This window comes from Oryctolagus cuniculus, chromosome 3 (assembly GCF_964237555.1).
Source record: "Oryctolagus cuniculus chromosome 3, mOryCun1.1, whole genome shotgun sequence".
Classification (NCBI taxonomy): domain Eukaryota; kingdom Metazoa; phylum Chordata; class Mammalia; order Lagomorpha; family Leporidae; genus Oryctolagus; species Oryctolagus cuniculus.
The window spans coordinates 109,932,638-109,957,650 of record NC_091434.1 but is presented as its reverse complement, the minus strand read 5'-3'; the positions used below and the strand labels follow the sequence as shown (position 1 = coordinate 109,957,650).

The window sequence follows — 25,013 nt, the reverse complement described above, 5'->3', positions numbered from 1 at the left end:
CAGGACCCAAGCACTTGGGCCATCCTCCACTGCACTCCCGGGCCACAGCAGAGAACTGGACTGGAAGAGGGGCAACGGGGACAGAAGCCGGCGCCCCGACCGGGACTAGAACCCGGTGTGCCGATGCCGCAGGTGGAAGATTAGCCTATTGAGCCATGGCGCCAGCCTAAGCTTCTTAAAAACAGGAAAAGACACTATTTTATATTTTTCTTTGTTCTTCAAACATGCAAAGTTCAGTACAGTGTACATGACTGATAATCAACACATTTTATATCATTTACCTTCTGTTCTATGATCAGAAAAGATTAACAAATGAAGGAGACTAAAATACGTAAGAAGTATGTCTTACTTTCAAAAGAAAAATTATTTCAAATGAGATGATAAACAAAATAAGAAATCCTTGACCATGAATATAATGTACAGTGTGACTGCACTCAGCTATAGAACAAGATGGGTGTCAACCAAAAGTGGAATAAAAACAAGATGTACACTCTCCAAAACAATGTGTATGTATTTTGTATGTATGTTTTATCTAAAAAATCCAATGGCAACAGCAAAAGTAATAGAAAATTTAAAGGCAACAAAAAATTACAAAACATTAAGTATCAAAAGAATATCTTAGGTTGGCACTGTGGTGCAGAGGGTTAAAGCCCTGGCCTGAAGTGCCGGCATCCCATAAGGACACCGGTTCTAGTTCTGTGTGCAACTCTTCCAATCCAGCTCTCTACTATGGCCTGGGAAAGCAGTAGAAGATGGCCCAAATCCTTGGACCCCTGCACCCATGTGGGAGACCCGGAGGAAGCTCTTGGCCTCTGGCTTTGGATAGGTGTAGCTCCAGCCATTGCAGCCATCTGGGGAGTGAACCAGCGGATGGAAGACCTCTCTCTGTCTCTACACCTCTCTATAACTGTCTTTCAAAGAAATAAAATGAATCTTAAAAAAAAAAGAATATCGGCCGGCGCCATGGCTCAATAGGCTAATCCTCAGCCTTGCGGCGCCAGCACACCGGGTTCTAGTCCTGGTCGGGGCGCCGGATTCTGTCCCGGTTGCCCCTCTTCCAGGCCAGCTCTCTGCTATGGCCCGGGAGTGCAGTGCAGGATGGCCCAAGTCCTTGGGCCCTCCACCCCATGGGAGACCAGGAGAAGCACCTGGCTCCTAGCTTCGGATCAGCACGGTGCGCCGGCTGCAGCGCGCCAGCCGCGGCGGCCATTGGAGGGTGATCCAACGGCAAAGGAAGACCTTTCTCTCTCTCTCTCTCTCTCTCTCTCACTGTCCACTCTGCCTGTCAAAAAAAAAAAAAAATGTGTATTTCTTCTAGAATGCATATAATTGGATTTTCTAATTCAATGTGAGATAGTTGTCGGAGGTGTTTAACCTACTTATATTTATTGGATTAAGGATTTGTTTGATATTCTTTTTTTTTTTGGTTTTTTTTTTTTTTTTTTTGGTTTTTTTTGACAGGCAGAGTAGACAGTGAGAGAGAGACAGAGAAAGGTCTTCCTTGGCCGTTGGTTCACCCTCCAATGGCCGCTGTGGTGGCATGCTGCGGCGGTGCACCGCGCCGATCCGCAGCCAGGAGCCAGGTGCTTCTCCTGGTCTCCCATGCAGGTGCAGGGCCCAAGCACTTGGGCTATCCTCCACTGCACTCCCGGGCCACAGCAGAGAGCTGGCCTGGAAGAGGGGCAACTGGGACTAGAACCCGGTGTGCCGACGCTGCAGGTGGAGGATTAGCCTATTAAGCTACGGTGCCGGCCAGAAATACACATTTTTAAAAAATATTTATTTACCTGAAAGGCAGAGTTAGAGAGACATAGGGAAACAGAGAGAAATATCTTCCATCTGCTGGTTCACTCCTCAAATGGCCACAACTGCCAGGGCTGAGCCAATCCAAACCAGGAGCCTGGAGATCCACCCAGGTATTACATATGGGTGGCAGGGGCCCAAGCACTTGGACTATCTTCTTCTGCCTTCCCAGGTTTATTAGCAGGGAGCTAGATCGGAAGTGGAGCAGCTAGATCTTGAACTGTACTCTTTTGGGGTGCCTCCTTCACAGGCAGTGGCTTTAGCTGCTACATCACAATGCCAGCCCCAAAATACACATTTTTAGAATCCACTTATGCAGTTGAGAGGTCTTAGAAGAGAATCTAGGACCCATTGTTTGGAGGAAACTCTGCTGTTATATTATATATACCTGTTTTGCTCCATAACTGTTTTAACTTGGACAGATTTATTCTAGTTAAGCCATACATGTCAATGTATAAATTTATATTGATTAAAGAACTTTTCTAACAAAATAAATAAATAAATAAGGTGTGTCCAAAATACTTGCTTATTACAAAATTTTTTTAATGTAGCACACCAACTATATATTTAAACCATGTTAAGTGATTTGCAAGTTGAATACTGGGGGCTGGTGCCATGGTATAGGAGGTTAAGCCACCGGCTTGCACCAAGGGAGTACTGGTTCAAGTCACAGCTGCTCCATTTCTGATCCAACTTCCTGATAATGTACCTGGGAAGGCAGTGGATGATCGTCCAACTGCTTGGGATCCTGCTACCCATGTAGGAGACCAGGATGGAGTTCTTGGTTCCTGTCTTCAACCTGGCCTGGATCTGGCTATTGTGGGGATTTGGAGAGTAAAAAAACAGAAGACTTTTCACTCTGTCTCTCCATATCTGTCAACCTGCCTGTCAAATAAATAAATAAAAATAAATCTTTTTAAAAGCTAAATATTAAAATATGACACTGATATATCAGACTGCAAACAATAAAAAATATTAACATTAAAGAAGTAGTTCCAAAGTCCAGAAGCATTATCTACAAGAAAAAATTGTTTGTGTGTTTTTTAATGAAGCATAAAAACTCACTGGATTAGTCACTGAATGTGATAAATACATCATCTTTCTTACAGAGTTGTTATAAGTGTTAAATAAGAGAATTCACATAAAATACCAAGCTGAAGACCTTTTATATACTCAAAAACTGGTGATTGTCTTTAGTGTTTGTATTATTATTAGTAGTAGTAGCAACAAGTTAAAATAGTCATTATTAGTTATGATTCAGATAATTTTGCTTTAAAGTATTAAAAAAATAACAAAATCAAGGAAAACTTTACATAATTATTAAGAGAATGAACGTTACTACACTGCTTTTTGTTCTCAAAGCATCGAATGGCATTTAAAAAGGAATAAAAGAAATTAAGATGACAAATGGGATCTAAATATTAGTGACTGATATATACATTGATTTTATGTTTATATGCAATTTTACATATTTTTTGCATTTAATTCTCTGACATATAAAAATACTATGCTTTCTTTTCTGCTCCTCATGAAACATTAGCAAAGCTGATCATTTAGCAAATCAATGTTAAAAATTATAACTGGCAAAGCAAAAGATAAGCATTATTTCCTGATATCAGTAAGAAAACTGAAAATAAATTATAAAATAGTAGCAAGCAAACATTTGGAAACCTAAAACAATTCTCCTAAATGCTCAAATGAAAGATAATGACAAATTATAGAATAATATAAAATTATGATAGTGCACATAGTATCAAAAACTTCTAAGATATAGTCAAACCTGTACTCCAAGGGAAATACAGATCTTTAAATGACTAAAATTATTCAAAAAATTAGAATAAATTATACATGAACAAATCATTCTATCCAAAAGTATAGAAATATAAACTCAGGAATGGCACAGGTAAGTTAATACAGATTAAAGTGCCAATAAATAATTTTGCAGAAATAAAGTATAAATAATTTGAAAATATTTATAATATCTTATTTCCAGAAGATCAGTAAAAATAAATCCATGATAACATCAAACTGTCAAAAGTTAAAATACAAAGAGAGACTTTTGAAAACAGTAACAAAAATATTGCTTATCACATACAAGAGAATTTCCCTAAGACTAAAAGTGGATTTTTAATTGTCAGGTCAGAAGGGTCAGGGGTGGTGGTTTCAAAGTAATAAAAGTTAATGGGGCCGATACTGTGGCATTGCGGGTAAAGCCACTGCCTGCAGTGCCAGCATCTCATATGGACGCCGGTTGAAGTACTGGCAGCTCCACTTCCGATCCAGCTCTCTGCTATGGCCTGGGAAAGCAGTAGAAGATGGCCCAAGTCCTTGGGCCCCTGCATCTGTGTGGAGACCTGGAAGAAACTCCTGGTTCCTGGCTTCGGATCAGCACAGCTCTGGCCATTGTGGTCATCTGGGGAGTGAACCAGCAGATGGAAGACCTCTCTCTCTCTCTCTCTCTCTCTCTATGTGTGTGTGTGTGTGTGTGTATGTGTGTAACTCTGACTTTGAAATAAATAAATAAATCTTAAAAAAAAAAACTTTCAACCAAGAATAAAATATCTGGTAAAACTCCTTCAAAAGTGAAGGAAAGATAAAGTTTCTTGAATAAACAAAAGCCAAAGAAGTTTACTATTACTAAAATTGGCATAAAAGAGTGCTAAAGGGAGTTAAAGGGGACTGAAATAACACTGTAAACCAAGTGGACCGAATGGACATGCCCCACAAGTTCCAAACAACATCTGTAGATTCCAGATCCTTCTCAAGTGCACATGGTCACTTATTCAGGATAGATCATGTAATCATGTCAAGTTTTAAAAAATATAAGAAGATTGAAATCATAGTAAATATCTTTTTCTCATCACAATTGAATGAAACTAGAAATTAATAGAAGAAAAAATGAAAAATTCTCAAATAAATGGAAATTAAAAAACATACTCTTCAACAGCCAGGGAGCCCAAGAAGATATCAAACAGGAAAATTAAAAACCTCAAGACAGATGAAATGAAAACAGAAACTACTGAAACACAGCATGAAGTAAAAGCAATACAAAGAGGAAAGTTCATAGTCATAAATGCTTATATTAAAAAAGAAGAAAGATCTCAAATAGTCAACCCGCCATAGTCCATTTTCTTTTGCTAATAATACAATACCACAGATTGGGTAAATTATAGAGAAAAGGCTTATTTTGGTTTACAATTCTAAAGATGCAAGGTCAGTCTTGCTGGCAGAGCATCACACAGGAAGAGACAATGAGCACACATGTGTAAGCATGTCTATTTGGTCTTTTCCTCTTTTCTTATAAAGTCTCCAGAATTCAATCCTTGCAGCTCCACCCTAATGACCTTAGCTAATCCTAACCACTTTCCAAAGCCTCTCCTTTAAACTGCAGAGTGAATTAAATTTCCACCTCTTATTTTCTCACAACAGGGATTGAATTTCACCACAGAAACCTCTAAGGAACACTCAAACCATTTCTAAACCAAAGTACTAGCTTAACACTTAACAGAACTAGAAAAAGAAAAACTAAGTCCAAAGGTACCAGAATGGAGGAAATAACAAAGATTAGAGCAAAAATAAACCAGAAAAAAAAGCACAAAAAACAGTGAGGTTTTTTTTTAAGTCAAGAAAATTGACAAATCCTTACCTACAATAAGAAAGGAGAAGGAAGTGGAAGAAGAAGGAGGAGGAGGAGGAGGAAGAGGAGGAAAAGGAAGAGAAGAATTAAATAAAATCAGAATCAAAAGAAGAAACCATAGACATAAAAAGGAACATGAGACTACTATGAGCAACTGTATGTTAACAAACTTATTAATCTAGGTGAAATAGATAAATTTCTTGAAATGCACAACTTACTGAGACTAAGTCTTTTTTTTTTTTTTTTAGATTTATTTATTTATTTGAAAGTCAGAGTTACACAGAGGGAGGAGAGGCAGAGAGAAAGAAAGAGGTCTTCCATCCAATGGTTCACTCCCCAGATGGCCGCAATGGCCAGAGCTGCACCAATCCGAAGCCAGAAGCCAGGAGCCTCCTCCAGGTCTCCTACATGGGTGCAGGGGCCCAAGGACTTGGGCTATCCTCCACTGCCCTCCCAGGCCATAGCAGAGAGCTGGATGGGAGTGGAGCAGCCAGGCCTTGAACCGGTGCCCACACGGGACGCCAGCGCCTCAGGCCAGAGCGTTAACCCGCTGCGCCACAGCATCAGCCCCTGAGACTAAGTCTTTAAGAAATAAAAATTCTTTAACAGATTTATAACCAGTATGGATATTGAATCAGTAATCAAAAAGTACCCAATAAAAGCCCATGACCAGATGACTTCTATGGTGAATTGAATCAGACTTTAATGCCTATATTTCCCAAGCTTTGTCAAAAATTGAAAAGAAAGGAAGGTTTCCAAATTCATCTTTTTTCTTTTTGACAGGCAGAGTTAGACAGTGAGAGAGAGAGACAGAGAGAAAGGTCTTCCTTCTGTTGGTTCACCCCCCAAATGGCCACTATGGCCGGCACATTGCGCTGATCCGAAGCCAGGAGCCAGGTGCTTCTCCTGGTCTCCCATGCAGGTGCAGGGCCCAAGCACTTGGGCCATCCTCCACTGCCTTCCCGGGCCACAGCAGAGAGCTGGGCTGGAAGAGGGGCAACCGGGACAGATCTGGCACCCCAACCGGGACTCAAACCCGGGGTACTGGCACTGCAGGCAGAGGATTAGCCTAGTGAGCTGTGCCACCAGCTCCAAATTCATCGTATGAAGTCATTATCCTATGCCAAAGCCAGACAGAGACATCACAATAAAAGAGAACTATAAGCCAATATTCCTGATGAATATAGATCCAATAGTCCTTAAAAAAAAAAAAAAAAAAAAAACTAGTGTAAACTGAGGGGCTGGCACTGTGGTATAGCAGATAAAGCCGCCACCTGCAGTGCCAGCATCCATATGGGCATCAGTCTAAGTCCTGGCTGCTCCACTTCTGATCCAGCTCTCTCCTATGGCCTGGGAAAGCAGTAGAAGATGGCTCAAGTCCTTGGGCCCCTGCACCATCTGGGAGACCCAGAGGAAGCTCCTAGCTCCTGGCTATGGATCTGTGCAGCTCTAGTCCTTGTGGCCATCTGGAGAGTGAATCAGTGGATGGAAGACTTCTCTCTCTCTCTCTCTCTCTCTCTCTCTCTCTCTCTGCCTCTGCCTCTCCGTAACTCTGCCTTTCAAATAAGTAAATATTAAAAAAAAAAAAAAAACTAGTATACTGAAATCAATAGCATTAAAAGGATCATGATGAAGTGGAATTTATTCCTGGAATGATGGCCCATTCAGCATATGAAAATCAATTCATGTGACATGTCACAATAACAGAATAAAGAATACTAATCACATGACCATCTTAATAAGTAGAAAGCATTGACAAAATTCAATGCCCCTTGTACCAAAATAACCACAACATAACAGAGGCCATATATGAAGCATATTCAATGGTGAAAACTACTCCTCTAATATCAGGAACAAGGCAAGGGTGCTCACTCTTCCCACTTCCATTCAACATAGTACTGGAAATCATAGCCAGAGCAATTGATCTAGAAAATAAATAACAGGCATCCAAACTGGAAATGAAGAATTAAGGTTGTCCCTTTCTGCAGACAAGACCTTTATAAAGGAAAGCCTAAACAGTCCAACAAAATAAACTGTTAAATCTAATAATCAAATCCAGTAGTGATAAGACACAAATCAGTTGCATTTCTATATACTAACAACAAACAAACATTGTGAAAAGGAAATTAGGAAAATAATCTCATTTATAATAGCATCAAAAAGAATCAAATACCTAGAAATACATCTAAGTTAAGAGAGTAAAAAACTTTTATTCTGAAATGAATAAAGCATTAATGAAAGAAGCTAAATAAGAAACAAATAAGAAGATATCCCATGTTCATGGATTTGAAGGTTTTTTTTTTTTAAGATTTATTTTATTTATTTGAAAGACAGAGTTACAGAGAGAGGTAGAGACAGAAAGGTCTTCCATCCGCTGGTTCACTCCCCAGATGGCCGTAATGGTCGGAGCTGTGCCGATCCAAAGCCAGGAGCTTCTTCCAGGTCTCCCACATGGGTGCAGGGACCCAAGGACGTAGGCCATCTTCTACTGCTATCCCAGGCCATAGCAGAGAGCTAGATTGGCAGAAGAGCAACCGGGACTAGAACCAGCGCCCATATGGGATGCTGGCGCTTCAGGCCAGGGCATTAGCCCGCTGAGCCACAGTGCTAGCCCCTGAAGATTTAATAGTGTTAAAATGCCCATACTATTGAGAGTAATCTATAGATTCAATGCAATAGCTACCAAAATTCCCATGGTGTATTTTTTTTTTTTTACAGAAATAGAAAAACAATTCTGAAATTCACAGAATGATATCGGAGTTGGTGAACTCAAGAGGCTTCCATAGCCTTGGCAGCTCATGATAAGAGTCTCGGGTGATTACTGATGTCATAAATAAGAATGTCAATTGTTAATTCAACAACAGGGGTCACTGTACTTACTCCCCATGTAGGATCTCTGTCCTTAATGTGTTGTACTATGTAAAACTAGTACTAAACCAGTACTCTATACTTTGTGTGTCTGTATGTGTGCAAATTGTTAAACTCTTAGTAAATACTAAGTAAATCTTCTGTATATAAAGATAAAAAAAATTTCACAGAATGACAAAAGACCACAAACACCCAAATCACTCTTGAGAAAGAACAAAGCTGGAGGCATCACTCTTCCAGATTTCAAAATAATACTGTACTGGCATGAAGCTAGAGAGATTGACCAATGGAACAAAATGGCCAGAAATAAATCTACACATGTATCATGCACTTGATCTTTGATAAAGGTACAGAGTAAACACAATGGAGAAAGGACAATATCTTCAACTAGATATCCACACATGGAAAATGAAATTGACCTTTATCATACACTATACACAAAATCAACTTTCAAAGGATTAAAGACTTAAACATAAGACCGGAAACTAAATCCCAGGAGCAAACATAGAAAGATTCATGACATTTCCTTACCAATGATTTCCTGAATATGACACTAAAAGCACAGGCAACAGCAATAAAAAATAAATGGGACTATATCAAACTAAATCTGCACAGAAAAAAAGGAGTGAGAAACCAACTATATAATGGGAGAAATGTTTCTTTCAAACCACAAATCTTAAAAGGACTTAATCTCCAATATATTTTAGGCACTAATCAATAGTATAAATAAACAAATAATGAAAACAGCCCAAGGAGTTGAATAGAGACTTCTCCAAAGAAGACACATAAATGGAAAAAATAAACACATTCATTCTATCACTATTAACAAAGAGAAAAATACACAAACAACCTAAATGTCCATGGACAATGAACGGATAGAGAAAATGTGCTTAATACATACAATGCGTTATTACAGAGCCCCAACAAAGTGACATATCAAGCAATATGTGACAACACAGATGAACCTTGAGGACATTAGTGTCAATGAAATAAGCCTAGCTCCAGAAAGGCAAATACAACATGATTCAACTTATATTACATATCCAGAGTCAAATTCACTGTGCTTCACTGCCTCCTCTATACCAAAGGCATCTAAAACAACTCAGCAGTTAGCATAAACTTGGTAGCAAAGCTTGACTACTGGAACCCAGTAAACAAGGAAGGCTATAAAACAAATTTATTCATGAATCCTTAAATGAAGGAGTAACAAATCAGGTGCTACAGTTTAAAAAGGGAAGAGTCAAAGACAAGAATGACTGCTATGATTAAATTACAACACTGCATCAAGAAGATATTTGTGAAACTCAACATATCTTTACTTTTGTTAATTCAAAGTGAAGCAGAAACAGAAAGATACTTCCATAATAATGACAAGATAGCTCCATCCATAATCAATAACCAAACACAGCAAATAATAAGGGAGGACATATTAATAATGACAGACAATATAAGGGTGTCTCAACAAAGACTTTATAGTAGATATGACAAGATTAAAAAGAAAAAAGCTTTTACAAATACTGGGGAAAATTGGGTTTTTCATATTTTATGCATTTCTGAAGGTGAAGAAACAGAAGTGGGTCAAGTTTAGTAAATTCATGCTGCAGAAGGTGAAAGACATAAGTGCTTTGAATTCAGGTAAAATGTAAAATCATACTTTTTGGTTATGAGGGCCTCTTTTCTTATTATTATATCATAATTTTATATCACATCAATGCTCTTTCATTACAGTTTGAGGTTTACAGACTGGTTTATATGAAATGCATTTCAAGTAAGCTGCTCCCTCAGGACATTCGGGAAGCACAATAATCAGGTGGATAAGCTTCCTCTGAACCCAATTTCTAGGACGTTTACCCACAGATGGAGATGTTGTTGATGGAATTTAGACACCAGTGACCTTTTATTCCAAAGACCTTATCTTCTTAACCTTTTTCTTCCAAAGTCACATCTGTACTCATCTCACTGGGGTCTCAGTACTGTCCACTAACACAAGAATTGGACATGAGTATTGCTTAGTTCAATTACATGCTTTATGCAGAGGCTTACATGATAGGTGGTTAAATATTTGCTGAAAGGAAGGGAATTCTGAAAATACAAATGCTTTATCCAAAAGTAGACTATATTTTCATACAAACCAGGAATAGGAAATAAAATAGCTAACAAAATTATATTTAAGACAATTACATACTCTTTCCAGGGGTCACTTCGAAAGCTCAAAATGGCCTCAGGTTATAACGTATAGGGTAAGTCCACCCCCTCAGACCTCCAATAGCATCCAGCAGTGCTGTAAGATATTTAGTATCACATGAAACCTCTTGTCAACTTCCCAAGCTGTGATCTCCTTTATATCAACTTCCAGTATAAAATAATGACCTTTGGTATCATTTGTTTCTTCACTGAAAAATTTCTGATAAAGATTTCTGGTCACAGAATTCATAGACGTATTTGGTTGATAGAGAATCTTATATTTACTAATTACTTCCTTGCTGATTTCTTTAATAATATCATTAATTTAACAATAGGTTAAGTGGGATTTCATTTATGCAGGAACACTATTAAACTCATCAGTAGTGACAAATGGTCTTTCTTTAATATTTCTTTGTTCTTTGAGTGGCTTCTTTGTGGGTACAGATTCCTCATCTCTGACTGGCTCTTCAGGGTACAGAACTGACCCATTAACCAAGCTCTGGGTTATGACTACTTGAGGCAAATAGGAAGGGATGTCTTGAGATGTTCTATATCTTTATAATCTTTGATTCACAGTTGTTCCTTAAGTAAACTGTTGGCTTGTACTTGATACTGAATTTCCAATTCCAATTTATTTAGTAGTTCATTTACTGCAAAGATCTTGTCTCCTATTTTATTTAATATACTCTTTATTTTAAAAGATTTATTTATTTATTTGAAAGGCAGAGTTACACAGAGAGAGGAGAGGCAGAGAGAGAGGTCTTCCATCCTATGGTTCACTCCCCAATTGGCCGCAACGGCTACAGCTGCATTGATCCGAAGCCAGGAGCCAGGAACTTCTTCCAGGTCTCCCATGTGGATGCAGGGGACCAAGGAGTTGGGCCATCTTCTACTGTTTTCCCAGGCCATAGCAGAGAGCTGGATTGGAAGTGGAGTGGCAGGGTATCAAACTGGCACCCACATGGGATGCCAGCACTTCAGGCCAGGGCGTTAACCCGCTTCGCCACAGCGCTGGCCCCTAATATACTCCTTTTTTTTTTTTTTTTTTTTTTGACAGATAGAGTTAGACAGTGAGAGAGAGAGAAAGGTCTTCCTTCTGTTGGTTGACCCCCCAAAGGGCCACTACGGCCAGAGCTATGCCAATCTGAAGCCAGGAGCCAGGTGCTTCCTCCTGGTCTCCCATGCAGGTGCAGGGGCCCAAGCACTTGGGCCATTCTCCACTGCCTTCCCAGGCCACAGCAGAAAGCTGGACTGGAAGCGGAGCAACTGGGACTAGAACCCATATGGGATGCCGGTGCCGCAGGCAGAGGATTAACTTAGTGAGCCACGGTGCCGGCCCCTATACTCTTTAAGATAGGTTCTTGGCTGGCGCCGTGGCTCACTAGGCTAATCCTCCGCCTGCAGCGCCGGCACCCCGGGTTCTAGTCCCAGTTGGGGCGCCGGATTCTGTCCCAGTTGCTCCTCTTCCAGTCCAGCTCTTTGCTGTGGCCCGGGAGTGCAGTGGAGGATGGCCCAGGTCCTTGGGCCCTGCACCTGCTTGGGAGACCAAGAGGAAGCACCTGGCTCCTGGCTTCGGATCAGCACAGCGCACCGGCCACAACGTGCTGGCCCTAGCGGCCACTTTGGGGGTGAACCAACAGAAAAAGGAAGACCTTTCTCTCTGTCTCTCTCTCTCACTGTCTAACTCTGCTTTAAAAAAAAAAAAAAAAAAAAAAAAAAAAAGATAGGTTCTTAGTCAAGGTTTCTCAGTGACAGGAGTTTTTATAATACTGCCAATATTTTTATCAACATGAGAGCATAACTTTTCCAAATCTGAGGCCATCCTGTAAGTCCTTCACATCGATCTGGAAGCAGAGGGCCCAGTGGCTCACAAGCTGTGGACACCCCAATCACTGCTGGAAGCCCAGAATCTTAGGACCTCTTTTTTTTATTTCAAAACTTTCACAGTTTTTCACATAATAATCTTATGCTTTTACCATTTGCTGATTCAGAAAATATATTGTGATTAACACCTACTATAAATTTAGCAGCATTGTAAAAGATCATTGAAATTCACTATTATACATAAAAGTCACTATAAATACTTGTGCATGATTTTGAAAAGTAGTGAACATAAGGATGCAACATACATCCTTTCAGTGTTTGAGGTTCATATGAATTTATACACTGTCTAAAATAACTGTCTCCCCTCCCACTGGTAGGAGTTCAAAGCCCTGCAAACTACTGTAGCAAACATCCTCAGATATCAGGAGGAGAAATGTGAGTGAGAAAGTATGGCCCAAAGGAGATGATTTCTTGATCTGACAAGTCTGCAAGACTATTCAGAAAAGGCTTAGTGACTCACTTTTGTCCCAAAGTTGTGAAAGGCACCTGATAAGCACATAAAATTTGGCTATTACATTTACATATGAAATACAATGCCTGGGATTCATCCATGTAATACCTAATTAGGGAAGACAGAATTGGGGCAACTACATTCTCAAAATTTAATTGGGGAAGATACATATTACATACTGAATATGGCAATCGCCTCAAACAAGAGAAGAAAGTGCAGAGTGTTCAGATAGTTATCCATTGTTTAAGAAGAGCACTCATAAATTTCCAGTGCTTCCCAACGTAGTCACATACACACATGCAGAAAGGTTTACAAATAAAATAGTGGATGATGACAATTAAATGGAAAGCAGCAACTTATTGATGGAGAATTTGTCCATTAAAAGCTTTTCCATCCAAAGTGTGTTTCAGCCAGAAATTGGTTCTTCATTCCTCCCAATAGTATGCATTCCTGGTAGCTACTTTCAGAACTTTGCCAATACCATTACACATTTGCTTTATATAGCCTTCAAGCTGCTCTGCTGTTTCCCTCTAGCCAAAGAACATTATGAAAACTACTAAGGGAATAAGAAGCAGAGACACATTGTCTCCTAAGCTTGGAATCATTGCCTGTCTGAATCTCTGCTGCTTCCAGTGCAGTTGGAGGGGATAGAGAGACTTCAGCCAATTATTATTTTATCTCTGAGTTGACTACATGAAAATAAAATGATGATCCACACTCAATCCTCTTTTGTCAGCACTTACTCAGACTTTTTTCAACCAGCTAGACCTAGGATCAATTATGACACTGGGTGAGTTTACCTTACCTCTCTTGAACCTCAGTCTCCTAACCAGGGAATGAAATGGATGAACACAGGCAGTAATGAGTTTAAAGTACCTCATTTGCACCAGGCGCTGCCAGGAGAAATTTCCTCACTTCTCTGTTGCTCTGATGTTCCCAATTTTAGGGATTAGTCCACCACCTGTCCTCAGAATCTGGCTGTGACTTTTGTATCCAACTCTGGTTTTTAGGGTTTTAAATGAATTTGAATATTAGTGACTGCCTTGGGAAAGCATTTTGTCAGCTCCTTCAAGACTTAGAACTCCACTTAATCTTCCTTTCTCTATTCTTTCTTTTACTCTGCCAACAATTGAAATGTGTGTCTTCAATTCAAAGTATATTACAGAGCTGAACGCCAAGTTGCTCTATAATTGTTCTCAGATGCATGCCTCATCTCAAATAAATGGTTACAGTCTAAAAAAAAAAAAAAGAACGCTGTCTATTTCTTTGCTCTCCTAAAATAAAGCCCAATTTCTTCTCCAAACATACTGGGCCACTCAATACATACCTGTTAACCCAGTATTAATTTTATAAAATAAAATGAAGAATGTTAAAAACAAACATAAGTTTATTTCATTCTACCAAATGATTTCTAAATGTTCTTTAAAGATGATCATATTACAAATCACCTTGAACTGAGCTTTACAATGAATCTTTTTCTAAAAATAAAATATTTTAAAGGATTTATGGGGAATAGAGATATTCACAAATCAATCAATGTGATACACCACATTAATAAACTGCAGAAGAAAACCAATATGATTATCTAAATAGATGCAGAGAAAGCATCTGATAAAATACAACACCCTTTCATGATGAAAACTCTAAGCAAATTGAGTATAGAAGGAACATTCCTCAACACAATCAAGGCAATTTATAAAAAACCCATGGCCAGCATCCTATTGAATGGGGAAAAGTTGGAAGCATTCCCACTGAGATCCAGTAACAGACAGAGATGCCCACTCTCACCATTGCTATTCAATATAGTACAGGAAGTTTTAGCCAGAGCCTTTAGGCAAGAAAAAGAAATTAAAGGGATACAAATTGGGAGGGAAGAAGTCAAACAATTCCTCTTTGCAGATAGTATGATTCTTTATTTTGGGGATCCAAAGAACTCCACTAAAAGACTACTGGAAATTATACTAGAGTTTGGCAAAGCAGCAGGATATAAAATCAATGCACAAAAATCAACAACCTTTGTATACACAGATAATGCCATGGCTGAGAAAGAACTCCTAAGATCAATCCCATTCACAATAGCTACCAAAAATTTCAAATACCTTGAAGTAAACTTACCAAGGATGTCAAAGATCTCTACGATGAGAATTACAAAATCTTAAATAAATAAATAAAAGAGGATACCAAAAAATGGAAAAATATTCCATGTTTATGGATTGGAAGAATCAATATCATCAAAACATACATTCTGCCGAAAACAATTTACAGATTCAATGTGATACCAATCAAAATGCCAAAGACATTCTTCTTCTTCTCAGACCTGGAAAAAACAATGCTGAAATTCATATCGAGGCACAAGAGGCCTTGAATAGTAAAGCAATCTTGTACAACAAAAACAGAGCTGGAGGCATCACAATACCAAATTTCAAGACATACTACAGGAAGCCGGCGCTGTGGCTCAATAGGCTAATCCTCCACCTTGCGGCGCCGGCACACTGGGTTCTAGTCCCGGTTGGGGCGCCGGATTCTGTCCCGGTTGCCCCTCTTCCAGGCCAGCTCTCTGCTATGGCCAGGGAGTGCAGTGGAGGATGGCCCAGGTGCTTGGGCCCTGCACCCCATGGGAGACCAGGAAAAGCACCTGGATCCTGGCTCCTGCCATCGGATCAGCGCGGTGCGCCGGCTGCAGCGGCGGCCATTGGAGGGTGAACCAACGGCAAAGGAAGACCTTTCTCTCTGTCTCTCTCTCTCACTGTCCACTCTGCCTGTCAAAAAAAATTAAAAAAAAAAATTAAAAAAAAAAAAAGACATACTACAGGGCAGTTGCAATCAAAACAAGATGGTACTGGTACAGAAACAGATGGATAAACCAATGGAACAGAATAGAAACACCAGAAATCAATCCAAACATCTACAACCAACTTTTATTTGATTAAGGAGCTAAAACCAATTCCTGGAGCAAGGACAGTCTGTTCAACAAATGATGCTGGGAAAACTGGATTTCCACATGCAGAAGTATGAATCAAGACCCCTACCTTACACCTTACACCTTACACCTTACACAAAAGTCCACTCAACATGTATTAAAGATCTAAATCTATGACCCAACACCATAAATTCTTAGAGAACATCGGAGAAACCCTGCAAGATATAGGCACAGGCAAAAACTTCTTGGAAAAGATCCCAGAGGCACAGGCAGTCAAAGCCAAAATTAACAATTGGGATTACATCAAATTGAGAAGTTTTTGTACTGCAAAAAAAAGAGTCAGGAAAGTGAAGAGGCCACTGACATAATGGAAGAAAATATTTGCAAATTATGCAACTGATAAAGAATTAATAACCAGAATCTACAAAGAGATCAGGAAACCACCACAACAAAACAAACAACCCACTTAAGAGATGGGCCAAGGAACTAAACAGACATTTTTCAAAAGAGGAAATCCAAACAGCCAACAGACACATAAAAATATGTTCGGGATCACTAGCCATCAGGGAAAAGCAAATCAAAACCACAATGAGGTTTCACCTCACCCCGACTTCTGCTCATTTTAATTGATAGAATTATTTCTACTAATAATAATTGATAGAATTAAAAAGGAGGAAGCAATTCAACATGGGAAGCAAGATACACAGCGGACTCATAGAATGACAAATGCCCTAAACAGCACTCTGGCCTCAGAATCAGCCCTTAAGGCACTTGGATTGGGCTAAAAAGCCCATGAGAGTATCTCAGGGATTGAAAGCCTTGACACTGTGGCAAAAAAAAAAAAAAAAATGACCTAAATGAAAGATATCTGTGAGTGAGATCCCAGCAGAAAGAACAGGCCATCAAAGAAGGAGGTACCTTCTCTGAAGGGAGGAGAGAATTTCCACTTTGACTATGTCCTTGTCTAAATAAGGTCGGAGCTTGTGAACTCAAGAGGCTTCCATAGCTTTGGCAGCTCATGACAAGAGCCTCGGGTGATTATTGACGTCATAAACAAAAGTGTCAATTGTTAAATCAACAACAGGAGTCTCTGTGCACTTGCTCCCCATGTAGGATCTGTGTCCTTAATGTGTTGTACTATGCAAATTAATGGTATAACTAGTACTCAAATAGTACTTTATACTTTGTGTGTCTGTGTGGGTGCACACTGTTGAAATCTTTACTTAGTATATACTAAGTTGATCTTCTGTATATAAAGATAATTAAAAATGAATCTTAGTGAAGAATGGGGTGGGAGAGGGAGTAGGGGATGAGATGGTTTGCGGGTGGGAGGGTGGTTATGGGGGGGAGAATTGCTATAATCCAAAAGTTGTACTTTCAAAATTTATATGTATTAATAAAAGTTTTCTACAAAAAAAGAAAACCTCATCTAAGAATGAGAATTATTCTGAAGCAGATGAAATCTTTACTTATGTTAAGTTGTATACAAAATGTTAAATATTTCTCTACTTAGGAGTTCTTGTATTTCACATAAGGAATCAACATGGATATTTCCAGAACATTATACAGGCATAGAAATGTGATTTGAGAGTTATACTTCAAAGAATGTTGGAGATATCAGGCTTATTTATTTTATTTAAAATCTTTCAAACTGCTTGTTTTATAAAAAAAAAAAAGATAAAAAAAAAGAAAAATTTTCCAACATGTAGTATCTTCCTCAATATCTTACAAGTGATTTTACCTTACTATGAAATTATTCACTATTTCTTAACTTATAAATTTCCATACAGGAAAAAAAATGTTCTGCTGTTGTCTTAAGGCAGACTCATGTGCCACACAATAGAAGTACAGGCTCGGAAACATGGCTGAGTTGACCAAGACAATTCAATCAGAGCTGCCTTTGGCTTAGAATTTCAACTACAGACAGGCATAGACCATCATTCACTCACCCATTCAGTTCTTTCTTTGGGTTCAAATCACCCATTTCTAAATTAGGAAACTATTTCCACACAAGTTGGAGCACTTCAACCTTATGAAGAAACATTCTAGGCCGGCACCTGCGGCTCACTAGGCTAATCCTCCGCCTAGCGGCGCCGGCACACCGGGTTCTAGTCCTGGTCGGGGCGCCGAATTCTGTCCCGGTTGCCCCCTCTTCCAGGCCAGCTCTCTGCTGTGGCCGGGGAGAGCAGTGGAGGATGGCCCAGGTCCTTGGGCCCTGCACCCCATGGGAGACCAGGATAAGTACCTGGCTCCTGCCATCAGATCAGCGCGGTGTGCCGGCCGCAGTGTGCTGGCCGTGGCAGCCATTGGAGGGTGAACCAACGGCAAAGGAAGACCTTTCTCTCTCTCTCTCTCTCTCTCTCTCACTGTCCACTCTGCCTGTCAAAAAAAAAAAAAAAAAGAAAAGAAAAGAAAAGAAAAAAAGAAACATTCTCCCAAATACAGTACCTTCTCAATATCTCATAAGCGATTTCACTCCACTATGAACTTAATCACTTTTTCTTACTAAGTTTCCATATAAATAGTGTGCTAAGATAGTCCATCAAGGTAAGCACAAGATAGATATTTTTTCTCTAAATGAAATTATATCAATATGAGCCTCTGGATCCATATTGAGAATTCATTCCTGATTCAGTTTCTCTTTTCTGATAAGGTATTAGGTTAGGATGAAATATTAAGTAACGACTGTGGAATGGTGTGGGATACCAAGAGAAAACACAGTGCCCCACATTGTTAGCAGAGATTGAACTTTCTATCGTATCATTGATCCCTACCTTAGATACCCTGCTTTACCTGAGATACCCTGCTGCTCCCAGACAGGTCTGCAATGGATTAAGAATCTGCCTTTAGTGGGCAATCTCACTAACTCAATCTTGTCCTTCCTTCTTAAAAAAGGAAGAAATATTACCCCAAGAGGTATGAGAAGGGATCTCTAAAGTCATCTTCAAGGTAAGGAGTAAGGCAAACAATAGTCCCAAGGTGGAGAATTGTGGCTTCCAAAATTTGGAGCAGTTTCTAAGACTTAGTAGCATCAGATGTTGACAGCAGGCATCCAGAGACTCCACTGATGAGACAGTACGGTTCCAATAGGCAGTCGAGCAGATGGAACTCTGAAAGTTACAAGGAGCCAAAACAGCATCATTCAAGGCCAGATGGATGGAACTACTAACCAAAAACCTTCATCTAGGTGCTATCACTCCCAGGTGTATTAGTCCGTTTTCTGTTATTACAATGAAATACCTGAGTCTGGGCCTTTTATTAAAGGGAAAAAAACTTTTATTTAGCTCACAGTTTTAGAAGCTAAGCTCAAAAAGCATGGTCCTAACTCTGGTTAGGGCTTCCCTGGCTTCACCACTATAATGAATGGCATCATGGTGGAAGTGTGTTTGTGTCTGTGTATAAAATCACATGATTAGTTAGGACCACAACAAGGGGTGCGTCAGGCTTTTGACCTCCCACTAAACCCCACCTCTTAAAGATCCCCTCAACTCTGAACATCACCATTCTGAAGATCACATTTCAAACACATGAATTTAAATCATACTCAACCCATAGCATCAAGGCATCCCTAAGTTGATAGATTTCTTCCTCTCTATCATACTGGCTGTGAGGTATCTATTCTCCTAAAGTTTTAAATGTTTTAATATATTTCCCACTTCCTGTTCAAATGCAACATACACTTAAAAAGTAGAAAAGCAAGAGAGAACATTAAAAGTCAATTGAGGAGCTGGCTCTGTGTCGTAGTCAGTAAAGCCGCAGCCTGTTGTGCTGGCAACCCATATGGGCACCGGTTTGAGTCCCGGCTGCTCCACTTCAAATCCAGCTCTCTGCTATGTCCTGGGAAAGCAGTAAGAAGATGGCCTAAGTCCTTGGGCCCCTGAACCCACGTGGGAGATCCAGAAGAAGCTCCTGGATCCTGGCTTCGGATCGGCACAGCTCCAGCCACTGCTGGAGTGAACCACTGGGGAGTGAACCATAGGATGGAACACCTCTCTCTCTCTCTCTGCCTCTCCTCTCTCTGTGTAACTCTGACTTTCAAATAAATAAATAAATATTAAAAAAGAGAGATGGCACAAGACCCATAAGAAGCTCCTGGCTCCTGGCTTTGGATCAGTCCAGCTTCAGCCATTGTGGCCATTTAGGCAGTGAACCAGCAGATGGAAGACCTCTCTCTCTTTCTCTCTGTCTCTGCCTCTCTGTAACTCTGCCTTTCAAATAAATAAATTTTTAAAAAAGTCAGTTGAAGAAATGCTACCAAACTTGAGTTCAAATCCTGACCCTACCACAAGGTATTTGACCTTGAACAAGTTTTTCAAATTCTCTGAGCCTCAATTGGCTCATTTATGTATGTATGTATGTTTATATATGTATATACATGTACATATCTTTTGAGAAGGAAATGAAAAATTGCCTGGCCTAAGTACACATTAATATAGTCATTATTATTAATGGTTTGCTGTTAAAATATGACTAGCACACAGTGGTCACTCAATAAATATTAATAGGATCCTATGTCAACAGTCATGGCAGATTTGAAAAATGGAGGAGTTTCCTGATGCAGAGTCTGGAGAGTTGCTTGCAGAATGGAAAGAAACCTAAAATATCACAGGAAAAGAATAAAGATAAATACCACCCCACTACTCCTTCCCCCTACACACTCTCCTGTTTCATAGTCCCAGGCTTTTCAAGGCACAGACAGCATTTGAAAGGCCCTTGTCATAATGGAGTAAAGAAGTATTATCAACCAACCACCCAAGTCCAGATTAAAATAAATGCACCAATTGGGGAATTCTCTCCATCAATCTGGACTCTGAAAACAAAAAGGATTCTACTTAAGGCTTCATAATTAGATCTTTTATTCCTCCTTGGATTCAAACCCCAATTAAGAAGACATGTATCCCCTACCCAATGCTCCCATTGCCACAACCACCACCATAAAACAATATTGTTTCTCTTCAGCATCAACACAACAAACCCTATTGTGTGCCTCAGACATGGGTCTCCTCCCCCACAGTCTCTATGATCCACAGTCACTAGGAACAAGAACAGCAACAAGGCTAGCTGTTGGTCAAGGGTTGCTTCCATGTGTGGGGAAGAAGGGGAAGTTACTAGCTACACACATTAACCAATCACTAATGAACAAGGTTGACAGACTAAAATATTGAAAACTGCTTAATACACATTATTCAATCAGAGATAATGATTGTTGCCTAAAATGAAAACATCATTGTAGCATACAATCTTTGCAAACTTATTACAAAAATAAGGATCTTGATTATTCACTTTCCCTACCCTGGGCTTTTCTCCTCCTGTCCCTTAGGAAAATGTCATGTGATTTCCAACAACTAATGGTGGGCATCTGCTTTCTGAAAAAAGTAAAAAATTATTACAGTTTCAAGAATGAGAAAAACTTAGCAAGACATGACACAACAACAAATTAATGCTTCTCATGTTATCTAGCAGCCTTCACCTGAATGTCTATGATTAAAGCAAGAGCCTGACTTATTGAGCAATGTAGCCACAAATTCATGTCCTAGGGGCTTTGTCAACTGTGGAAAATGGTGGATAGAACTAGGACAGGCTGAAGAAGAAGGTTCTCAAATCTCTGACTCATCACTGAGCTATTTGGGGGAATTCCATGCATCCCCCTGGGGAATAGTGAAGCTGAAAAGACAACCAGTTCTGGCCCCTGATGATAAACAAAGGAAAGAACCCAAAACTCCACAGGATTTTGATGGATAAAATACATCCTAGAAAACTCTACCTCAAAGAGCTGGAAAGTTCAAAATGAAGGAAATATTAACAGAAATGTATGCACAGGGCTACAGCTATAACTGAGCTCAAAGCCCTCCGCCAACAGAGCACAATTCCAATCACTCACACCAAATTTGAATTAGGTTAATGTTGAAGGAAATAAATACTCCCTGGGCATCTCAAACAATGAGAATGAAAATCATACTTAGGGATGGAAATTGGCTATGGAGAACCCACATGTGGGTAACAAAGAATAGATTGAGGTTTCTGGGGTATCCCAGGCAGCCATCACAATTTAACAACACATCCTGTAATCCAATGTTCAAGGTACAATCAGAGCTACAAAATAGTAGTGTGAAAATGTGGTTCCTGACCACAGAAAGATTACAATCTTATTAGAAAAACAGGTCATCTGAAATACTGAGAAGATGAAAAATAAGACAGAGGCATTTTGGCTGTGACTCATCAATCCAAAGAAAACAACTGGAATTTCAGGGGGTAAAGAATGGTTTCTCTACTATCCTGGGAGTGGGCATTACCAGCATCCCCTCCTACTGTTACTTAAGTGGATTCCTCATTGTGACTGACACAGCATGTAGGGATGCAATTCAGGCTTAGCCAACTAGACACTCCCAGTTGCTTTTGGATTTGGACTGACTGAAGACAATTAGGCTTACACAGTGGTTACAATGGAATTCTACCATGGCAATGATGTCCTGACTCTGACTTTTGGTGCCATCTTCCTGCTAATGCGACAGTGCGAGGTGCAGTGATGGTTTAAGTCACTGAGTTATTGGCCTGCATGTGGGACACCTGGATTGTAGTCCTGCCTCCTGCAAGGTCCAATCATTTAGGGCATTTGGGGACTGAACTCTGTCTCTCTCTGCTTCTCAAATCAATAAAAATAATCCTATTTTATTTTTTAAAGATTTATGTATTTGAAAGGAAGCGTAACAGAGAGAAGGAGATAAAGAGGGGGAGGGAGGGAGAGAAAGGGAGGAGGAGAGAGAGAGAGAGAAAAAGAATAAATCTTCCAAATTCTACTTCACTTCACAAATGGCTGCAATAGCCACGGATGGTCCAGGCTGAAGCCAGAAGCCAGGAACTCCATCCAGGTCTCTCACATGTGTTGTAGGAGCCCAAACACTTGAGCCATCTTCTGCTGTCTTCCTGGGTACATTCACAGGGAGCTGGATCAGAAGCAGATTAGCCAGGACTCAATCTAGCACTCAGATATGTGTTGCCAGTGCCACAAGTAGTGACTTAATCTGCTGTACCACAATGCTGACACCTTGATTATATATTTGACCCTTCAATGAAGTTATTGGAAATTTAAATTAGATTGTATATAATGATAAACATACATAAAATATATGAAAATTATATATATTTTAAAATGTATACATTAATGTATATGACACAAATATACATATGAAAGACTTCTTATGGAAGTACTCCAAATATTTTAGGTTTCTTGGCTTTATTGATAATAATGGATTGATTTTGGCAGAACATACCAGAGACAGAGTGACCAATGGAAGGCAACTCAGGTCGGATTAATACAGCACAGAATTCCTCTACCCAAAGCAAGTGGACTGGTGTGTCACTTGTAAGAATCCTCTATATTCCTCATAGAAACTGTAAGTTGTATACATATGTGCCTCATCTCTATTCTTATTTTTTTAAAGATTTATTTATTTATTTGAAAGTCAGAGTTACACAGAGAGAGGAGAGGTAGAGAGAGAGAGAGAGAGAGAGAGAGAGATCTTCCATCCGCTGGTTCACTCTCCAATTGGCCACAACGGCCGGAGCTGGGTGATCGGAAGCCAGGAGCTAGGAGCTTCTTCCAGGTCTCCCATGTGGGTGCAGGGGCCCAAGGACTTAGGCCATCTTCCACTGCCTTCCCAGTCCATAGCAGAGAGCTGGATCGGAAGTGGAGCAACCGGGTCTTGAACCGGTGCCCATATGGGATGCCGGCGCTTCAGGCCACAGCACTAGCCCTATCTATTCTTATTTGTTATCACCACTTTCCAATGGCCCAAATAATTTGGTCCAGTTTGATCTTTATCCCTTTAATCAAAGTGTACTTAAAAAGCTTCCCATTCTCTCTCTTAAAGTTGAAATCTTTCTTTTGGCCTCATCTCCCAGTATTTTTTCTTATTATTTATTTATACAGAACACATTTACCATGAAATACTGATTATTGATATGCAAACACTTTGTATAAATTAAGATTTTGCTTGCTTTATGGATTTTTGTGTTCTTTTATTTTTCTTTAAAAGCATAGCAAAAAAGATTAGAAAAAAATGGCCAGAATTATAACATTGAGTCTCCAGATGATGAGATTAGATGCAATTTTAAAATTCTCTTCCATATCCTTTGTGGTATTTTCCAAATTTTCTACAAATAATCATTAAAATATACTTTATAAATAGAAAAATATTACATACTTCGATATTATAAATAAGCCCCAAGTTGATTTAATGAAGATAACAATATCCAAAGACAGGATGCCTTCACAGACCTATCAGAACATTCACTGGACTAGATGTTGTATGTGTGTTTGTGTGTGTGTGTGTGAGAGAGAGCGCTTTATGTACATTTTTCCTTTTTTTGCTACTCTCCTTATTAAAGGAGAAAATGGTACACTTTTATGCATTTAAGTTCCTAGCAGCAGTTCAATGTCCAATGCAGTTTGAGCATTTAACATGGAGATTTTGCACCTTTGTTCACATGCACTTTGAACTTTCCTTTGCACTTTCTGGTTGGATTTTTCCTAGGCAAAAAAAATCTGAGTGATTTGTATCACCAAGCCACCACCCGCACATTTACAGGCTTGCAAAAATTCTAGTCTAGACAATAATTAAAGTCAGAAATGTAACTTAATTAAAGCACGTCTTTCCTTAGCCCTGCGGGCCATTCCTCAGCGCTCTGCACCAGCAGTGTTTACTTAGGCCGCTCTGGGGATGTGCTTGAAGATATACTGTCTTGGGCACAATCTCTCAGCAAGTGTACAAAAGGGCCAAGGTGGGTAGGGGTAGTGGCAGGTTTAGGTGGTCATAAGGAGGATGAGAAGTGCTGACAAATGTCAGAGGTCATCACAGTGTAGTTAAGAAATCAGGAAAACAGAAATGAAACGTGGTCAGGAGCCTAATAAACCCTTAGACAGAATATGCTCCAGAAATCACAAAGCAGCAGCTTGAGGGGGCTTTCTTCAGATATAGTTTAATTTAAAAAAAGATTTATTTATGCCTTTGAAAGGCAAAATGACAGAGAAAGGGAGAGGCAGAGAGAAACAGGAGAGAGAGAGAGCGGGGTCGGTGGGGGGGGGGGGGGAGAGAGAGAATATCTCCCATTTGCTGGTTCACTCTTCACATGTCTACAGCAGCCAGTACTGGGCCAGGCCAAAGCCAAGAGCCAGGAACTTCGTGTGAGTCTCCCACACGGGTTACAGGGGCCCAAGCGTTTGAGCCACCATCTGCTGCCTCCCAGGAAGCTTTAACAGAAACCAG

The 25,013-nt window shown here is 39.8% G+C and overlaps 1 protein-coding gene and 1 pseudogene across 3 annotated transcripts in view; both read right to left on the bottom strand.

The window, feature by feature from the left end:
• NCKAP5 (NCK associated protein 5) overlaps positions 1 to 25,013 on the bottom strand; it is a 1,120,879-nt gene that overhangs the window by 1,010,903 nt on the left and 84,963 nt on the right. The window lies entirely within an intron of this gene.
• LOC100349834 (SKA complex subunit 1-like) lies at positions 7,718 to 16,990 on the bottom strand (annotated as a pseudogene).